Here is a 9,125-nt window from a genome sequence, read left to right as displayed (position 1 = left end):
ATATTATAATTGGGAATTGGCAAATTTCTTTTATTTAATAAAATGGGGCTGTGTTTTTTATGTTTTTATAAAAAAATAAAAAAAAATTATATATATATATATGTATGTATGTATGTATGTATGTATGTATGTATGTATGTATGTATATAAAAAAAGGTGGGCGGGGCCACCAACCCCCCACCCACTTGCGGCTGCCTTCAAATTGCCACATGATAACATCCGTTGTCATAGTAGTAGGTACTACCATAAGGCTATACATTGTTGTTCCTGTAGTAGTGACACTACCGCAACAACCCTTTATTTGTTGATGAGCCTTAAACTTTATTTGATATATTAAAAAATAATAATTAATTTATTAAATTTTAATTTAATAAACTATTAAATATAGTTTGTTTTTAATTAAAAATAAATAAATTAAATTAAAATATATTATAATATTAAATAGTTAATATTATATTATTAGTAATAGTAATTGTGATTAGTAATAAATTAATATTATTTATTAATACTTAATAGTTTTTATTTTTTTTATAGGTAATCGGCTGAAGCCTTGTTTATTTATCATTTATTTTTTATTATTTGTGAATATTAATTATTATCATTCATTAAGCTTGAGAAGTTTTGAACCCAATACCTCCCCGATGAGAGGCTCACAAGTTACTGTTGTGTTGTAGGCTCTTGCCTAATAGTTAATAGTTATTACTTAAATAGTTAATCATAATTATTTAATTTTAATAAAAAAAATATTATTATCGATAAACGGCCAAGGCCTTGATGAATTTTATTAATAAAAGAATAAATTACATAAGTTTTCCTCTGTTCAAACAGGCACTAGTAGGAAAGAACGGAGAAGAAAACCTCCAGTCTTGCCTGGGACAAATGTCTTATATTATTACATTTTAATAAGGGCATAACCCAATGAACTCATTAAGTTAGTATTATTACATTCAAAATAGGGGCATACCCCTGATTATTACATCATTTCAATAAATTTCAAAACCTCAACCCAATGATACTTGATCGAAGGTCGAAGAAATCATTGACTGGCTGACAATTCTTCCTTGCTAAAGATTACCATCCAACAAGCTAATCACTCAAAGAAGTTAGTAGACATAAAGGAAACAAGAGCATAGATCATCCCACCATGGAGTTCAGAATGATTATAATACCATTCTAGATAATTAAAAGAAATAATATTAATGAAATCCAAATGAATTAAACTAAAATGATAGAAAATCTAAAATAAACCTTAGAAGAACAAAGGAAAGTGCCAACTAAAATAAACTAAAATACCTTCATTAAAATTTTTCTAGTATTAAAATGAACATGTATAAGATATTAATAACACGATTTATACTAGCTTGCTGAAGATCCGAAAACAAGGAAATTGACATCAAGTAATTAGAATTGATAGAGTAATTTCCCAATAATACCATTCCAACATCATCACTCTGCTGTAAAAACTTTAATAGACCCCGAAAGAAATTCTAAATAAAATTAACTACTGAAAACTACACAGCTATGCTACTTAATCAACATCCCTGTGCTAACTGAACAACGAGAAAACCTTTAAAGACTCAGTGCCATATAACATCAAAACCCCATTCTCGCAAAAATCAATCTTGATCCAATATTGCTTTAGTCTTTCATAAAAGGGAAGTAGTAACCACAATTCATCTATATAGAGAACTAATTCAATAAAACCTAATAACATAAACAAGTCTATATTAAAATAAACTACCCTGATCCATGCACAATCTACCTTGTCATACCAACTTATAAAAAATACATGATAAATATAAGCATAATCAGACCATTCAAAACTAGAATCGTTTAATAACTCATCATGTAATATAATATTGAGATATCATTGTGGCTAGAACAGAGTAAGTTATAGTTCAAACTTACAAAAACTAAAGAGTACTTTATCAAACCCGATTCTACCTATATGTCAAGTGTATAATCAAAATTTACATTATACAACCCTGATATCCTCTATATACAGATTATACATTATACTAAAACTATAGAAGATAAACTTCAAACCCTATATACATAGGCTTATAGTAGATAAGCCATGACCCAAAACAACATAACTTTCCCATTCCTCCGGAGGTGCGATAGTAAACAACACAAGAGATTACTGCTAACTAACCATCCTTGCTGGAACAATCTTCATTTTTTCTAGTAAATCATGATTACCTCTGCGACATCACTAGGCTTTTCTGCCTGGAAGAATGGGGGCAATGCAAAGGAAGACTTCTCCCTGCTGGTCTTCTCAATGTTCAGAGCGTTGAAATTCACTTTATCAATGTCTTCAAAGGTAACCCTAGGGTGGACATATGCCTTATGGATTTTAAGGTAGTTAGTCAGCCACCCTTGCCCTATAATCAGAGCAATTTTCCTCCATCCCATCAGAAAATGGAAGCAAGGTTCCATTTTAGGCTAGGCCATATTAAAGGCAAACCTATCCCGAATGACCAAGGCCAAACACCTAAGAATGTTTGCAATGCTCAAACTCCCCGGTGCATACTCCATGTACATTTCAGGGAGTGACAAACACAAGTTCTCATCCATCCCTATGATAGCCTCCTCAATGCCCTTGCACCATGTTGATTGGAAGATTTTCAAGCATAGTCTAATCATCGCCCACTTCTTAAAATCAGTTCTAGCCATACAACCTATACAAATTCCAATGACATCACTATTAGTGCACTAGGAATGATCATATTAAAAATTCCTTCTCCAAATACACAACTGACAACAATTTTTGTTATGCCATCAACCTTTTTGAGAATGTTATTCCATTGTTCTGGCTTAACATTCCCAATGATTCAAGGTGTGAAAAATGCTAATATTAGTGTCCATAATCCCCGAATCAAACCCTACCAATCGAAGGTTGAGCGAATAGAAGAGACCAAAAGAAACTAGATTAGAAGTCTCTCAAACACAGTTGAAGCTAGGTTAATAGAATACTTTCCACTAATGCAAAGACGAGCTATAAATAACTAGAAATTAAAGTGCACTCCAACTAATGAGTACTCTATCCTGGGTCACAGATGAGAGTCTATTTAATGTAGATTAATGAGGAGTGTGTGAATTTCCAATACCATACTTAAAGCAAAACGCCTCTGACACCCACCAATCCTATCACCAAATATATATAAAAACCCAAGCACATGACTAAACTAAAACTCCAAAAGGATTAAGAAATCAAAATTAGAATATAAGAGATGCTATGATCCCCCTTCAGATATTTGTTTAAAATAATAAAAAATAAAAGCTTAAAAGAAATAAAACCTAAGAACAAAATTTAGATAAATAAAAACCATGAACCCCATGATTAGCTAAAGAATCAGCCTTCGAGTTACCTTATCTAAAAATGTGACAAAATCTTAACTCTTCGAATTTGTCAAGCAGGAGGATTACTTCTTGTAATCTAGAATTAAGAATTCAATTAGGCGTAGAACGCTTCCTGATAGCATTAAGAACAATTTGTGAATCACCTTCAATAATAAGTTGTTTGAGGTAGGGCTAATGGGTTTAGCCTTCTTAGCTAACCAGTATCCTGAATCATTGTTAACAATACATCCAATGCCAACCTTCCCTAGATTGCCTCTAGCAGCTCTGTCAAAATTTAGCTTAGTCCATCCTTTCGGAGGTGGCGACAACTTGCAGTTTCTTTGAGCCTCCTTATTTTCTATAGAGTATATAAGCAGAGGATTAATCAATTTAGGCCAAAGCTTCTTAATGAAACCATCCCAGCAGGAAAAGGATCCTTCTACCATCCTTGATTTCTTAAGGAAGGAGTTAACATTCTCAATAATGTTGGCTTCTATCTTAGGGATCAATTCTTCACCTTTCAACTCTTTATCACAAAAAATTCTTTTATTCCTCTCTTTCCAAATCTCGCACATGAGAACTGACGGGCTTATATTCTAGATTTTATTATAAACTCCATTACAAATGTTTGTAGGCCATCCAAAAAGAAATTCCTTAAAATTCCCAGGGAACGGAGAGGACCATCCAAGATTATTAATGAGTCATTCCCAACATTTATGCAAGTAGGAGCACTTATAGAAAAGATGTTCTACATCCTTGTTATCGCTCTTACAAAGAAAACATCTAGAAGGTCCTATTATACTAATTTTGTTAAGTCTGTCTGCCGTGAGAATTTTATTTTGGGATTCTAGCCATAAGAAAAAATCAACTTTCAATAAACAGGCAGAATCCCAACACAGACGAAGGGGGGATTTCCACTTCCTCCCACCTTTTGGAGTTGATTAGAGCTTTATAACCATTTTTGACAATATATATGCCATCATTAGATGCAACCCAAATCAATTTATCCTCCCTCTCTGATTGTTTAATCACCCTTGTTGATATAATCTTATTATAAGTCATAACCTCCTCATGGTCCAGGTTAATTCCATTCACAAATTTCTAGCTCCAGGTGGAATTGTTATCTACGCATGACTTCATCTTATATTCTCTAACTCTCCTACCCCATAAATAGCTAAGTTTTGTTTGAGACTGGCAGGAATGAGATTGTTGTCAATTGGAGGAAGTCCATTCTAGGAATCATCCCAAAAGAGAGCATCTTCCCCATTTCGACATCCCAAGTTAAAAATTTACTTGCTAGACGTCGACATTTAGACATAAAGTTCCAACTCTCTAAACCCTTTAGAAGTGTCTTCATCCTAAAAAGCGAGCTTGGGTCATTTATATTAAGATACTTGTTGTACATGATTTTTGCCCATTTTTGCTCTCTTTCATAATACAGGTGCCAAACCAATTTAGCTCCTAGCGCTTCATTTTGCAAAGATAGGTTTTTAATACCTAAACCACCAAGCTCCTTTGCTTTACAAACTTTTTCCCATTTAACAAGCGCCAATTTTTTGGTTTCCTCGCAATCATTCCACAAAAAGTCTCTCATCTTGGCTTCAAACTCATGAAGAAGATATTTAGGAAGGGGCAAACATGAGAGCGGGTAAGTTAAAATTGCCGATAAGACTGAGTTTATCTTTATTCTTTTGCCTACTTTTGTGAGCCATTTATCTTTCCAAATGCCTATCCTTGCTTCCATTTTGTCAATAGTATTATACCATACCTTGCTAGATTTCGAACTTCTTTCCAAATCTATACCTAGGTACTTAAATGGGAAGGAACCTTTTCTATATCCCATGATTTGACAAAATTGGTTTTTCGTGTTTTCTTCTATGTTTAGGAAGAATATTTCAGATTTGCCTTCGTTGACTTTTTGTCCAGAGGCTTTCATGAAACCATCAATGATGGACTTGTGATTAATTGCCTCCTTTTGTGAACTTTCTCCTGGCAAAATCGTATCATCAACATATTGTTGGTGGGTCATATTAGGCATATTTCGAGTAACAATTACTCCTTTAATATCATTTTTTTTATAAGCTTTAGAGATAGCTCTTCTAAAAGCTTCAACCATTATAATGAAAAGAGACAGGGACAGCGGGTCCCCTTGTCTTATACCCCTGGAGACTTCAAAAAAACCTTCAAGCAAGCCATTGACAAGAACCGAGATCCTAGTTGTGGAGATACACTTAAAGATAAGGTTGATCCATTGATGTGAAAAACCAAAGGCTTCTAACGTTTTGCATAGAAACTACCAATCCACCATATCATATGATTTATGAATGTCCAATTTCATAAACATGTAGGCTTAATTATTCTTGAGCACTGAATGTATGGCCTCTTGAAAAATAATAATGTCGTCTAGAATAGATCTACTAGGCACAAAGCATATCTGCTCTTATGAAATGATCTTAGGAAGGATTAATTTTAGTCTATTAGCTAAAATTTTAGAATAGATTTTGTATATGGTATTGCAGAGAGCAATCGGCCTAAAGTCACTAAGACTCTCAAGCTCAGATTTTTTAGCTATTAAAGTAATAAAAGAGTGGTTAATTTTGGATAGTAGGGATCCCCCTTTCTAGAAGCCTCTAATGCCTCCCATAGATCTCTCCCAAGAATATCCCAACATTTTTTATAGAAGAAGACCTGAAATCCGTCTGGGCCAGGGGATTTCTCTGGGTTCATAGTGAAGACTATGCTTCTAACTTCTTCTAGGGATATAGGTTGGTTTAAAGCTTTATTATCTTCTGGGGAGACCAGTTTGGGGATAACTTCCAATATTCTATTTTTCTCTATTTTATTAGACCCCTCCAAATTGTTCAAAAGTTGTTGAAAGTGATTGACAAAAGTATCAACAATTTCGGATGTAGTATCTGTTACCGTACCATCCTGAGTTCTGATCCTATTAATTGTATTCCTAGCTCTATTGTAAATAGTTGAATTATGAAAGTATTTGGTGTTCCTATCACCTTCTTCAAGCCACATTTCCCTAGATTTTTGTTTCCAAAAAACTTCTTCCTTAGATAAAATTTCTTCTTGCTTAGCTAGTAATTCCTTTTCTAGCTCATAACTGTCATTATTCATGCCATATTTGATAATTTCTAAATTCAATTTTTTTAGTCTGTCTTTGATATCTAATTTTTCTTTTAAAATGTTTTTGAAGTGTTCTTTGTTCCATCTAAGAATTGACTCTTTGAGCATCTTCATCTTAGAGACAAAAACAAACATTTTAGAACCCTCAAATTCACCTTGAGACCACTACGCTTTAATATTCTCTAAGAAACTAGGATCCAAAAACCACATTTTTTTCGCATTTAAATGCACATCTAATGGGCTTGTGTGGTTCAGTCATTTCCAATCTAATCGGGAAATGATTTGAACCAACAAAAGGCAAAATCATAGACTAAATATTATAGTTGTCAATTTCTAGATTTCCTTTAATGATAAATCTATCTAGTTTCTCCGTGACATATGCAAAATCCTTTTGCCTATTGTTCCATGTGTGAATTCCATTAGAGCATGGGATATTGACCAAGTTTTGCTCTGAGAACCATTCATTAAAATCTTTTATGGATTGGGAGATACGTGAAATACCTCTAGTTTTTTCATTTAGTTTTAAGATTGTATTGAAGTCTCCTCCTAGAATAATGGAAATATTTTCAAAATTTTCCATATAGCTACTGATTTCATTCCAAACTGATTTTTTATCTGGAGTATTGACAAGGCCAAAAAAATTAAATAAAATCAGTTTAATATTAGATTTAATGCTATTAACTAAACCACACATCTAATTATTGTTAGAAGACAGTATGTCTAAAGATATATTCCTATGATTCCATATAACTCCTAAACCCCCTGAAGCACCTATTGACTCGTGCATGCTACAACTCCAATTACCCAATTTTTTACCTAAATTTAAACTTGTAGGCTTATTTAACTTAGTTTCTTGTATTAAAATTATGTCTGATTCAAATTTATTAAGATTTTTTTTTAAAATTCTTTTCTTGTTAGGGGCATTTAAGCCCCTAACATTCCATGTTGTGACCCTCATGGCTATGTGGGAAGGCTCTTCTCCTTCCCTTTATTAAAAAGAGAGCTGATTTTTTGTTGTTCCCAGGCCTTGCCATCTGCTTCTCTGAGCTCCTTTAGTGATTTCCTGCCTCTCTTTGTAGATATTTTTCCACAGTTTGGTACTTTATTCCCTTCCATATGCATGGAAATACCCAACTGATCTAGGTTTTCCTGAGCACACTTGACTGTTCCATTCTTAGAACTATCTTCCTTATTTAACTCTTTCCCCTTGTCCTCATATTCTATCTCTAATAATAACTGATCTGGTAAAACTGAATCTTTATCTACCTGTTCTTACAGAGTATGTACTATCTCTGGATGATAAACTAGATTAGCCTCCATATCAAATGATTGCAAATCCCTCTTAAGGTCTCTGAAAGTATAGTTCTCACCTCCCAGCTTTAACACTTTCTTTAAGAGTTCTTCTTTTTGTGCCAAGATCTCATCATCTTTATCCTCAAAATCAAAGACTCTATTGAGTTCTTCTGATAATTTTTCTATATAATCAATATCTTCCTTTTTAAAATATCTCGTTTCTAATTCTTTCTGCATATCCTCTTTTTGATTTAAAAAGTTTTGAAAATCTTGAATGGGAATATCTTTATGAGTCAATTCTGTGGAATCTTTTGAATTGTCTAAATAAACTTTCTTTAGAGATGGGGTTTGCCAAAATTTGGTTAGCCTCTTAATGGGTACCTTATCATTGATGTCATTTACCAGTGAATTTTATACCCCTTTACAATCCTCAACTTTATCTTTTGATCGATTGCCATACTCTGCTGCAACTTCAAAAAGTAGTGCATGTTCCTTATCCTCTAAACAACTTGGAGAAACAACTTGTTCCTTTATGTTAATTTTCAGTTATGTCTTTGCTTCCCTAATTGCCTTCTGATTTGCCTTCCTTTTCTTGAACTTCTTGTCTTTTTCCTTGTGCTTCCTTTCATCCACAATAATACTCCATAATCTCTATCTGTTTGAAATTTTAGGAGATTCCTTAAATGTGTTGTAGTCTTCTTTTTGTTTTGGCTGCCCTCTGAATTCCAAAGCCTTGTCTGAGTCTAACACCTTATTTAAGTCTTACTGAGAAACATCTTTATCACTTCTGACCAATTGATCTGCCTTATCAACGTATCCTGCTTCATTCATTGTTCTACTATGCTTGCCCTCTCGATCTGTGGTCCTCTAACATGATGCATAATCTGAACTACTTGAAAATCCTGACTTTCTTAAATTGTGCTTTTCTTATTTTGAGTCTAGTTTCTTTTTATAAACCTCTGACAAATAGAGATCAAGATCGAAAGTTCTGGGGAAAAATCTGAAAGAAGAGCTTCTACAATCATCAAGCCTGATAATCTCTGAAATTCTGCCCTCATACTTCTGGAATTTTAGCTCATATGTGGATTTGTTTGTGATTAATTTCAAGTGTTTAGGGTTTGAGTTGTTTACATTTTGTTTAATAAGTAGTTTTAGATTGTTACAGCTTTCAAAAGTAGCATCTAGACCTATTAGTTCCCCAACTGCTCTACCAATATGTCTAATAATGCTAATATGATTGAGCTCTGGGGGAAATGAATTTAGAACAAACCATATAGATATACTTAGGTTTGAACTATCCTCTCGACAATTAGGAATCCAATTGAAGAATTTGATCACAAAACCATTGAACAGAC

The sequence above is a fragment of the Cupressus sempervirens genome, chromosome 6 (assembly GCF_028749045.1).
Source record: "Cupressus sempervirens isolate cs-2001-9-10 chromosome 6, ASM2874904v1, whole genome shotgun sequence".
Lineage (NCBI taxonomy): Eukaryota > Viridiplantae > Streptophyta > Pinopsida > Cupressales > Cupressaceae > Cupressus > Cupressus sempervirens.
This window is presented reverse-complemented; position numbering follows the sequence as displayed.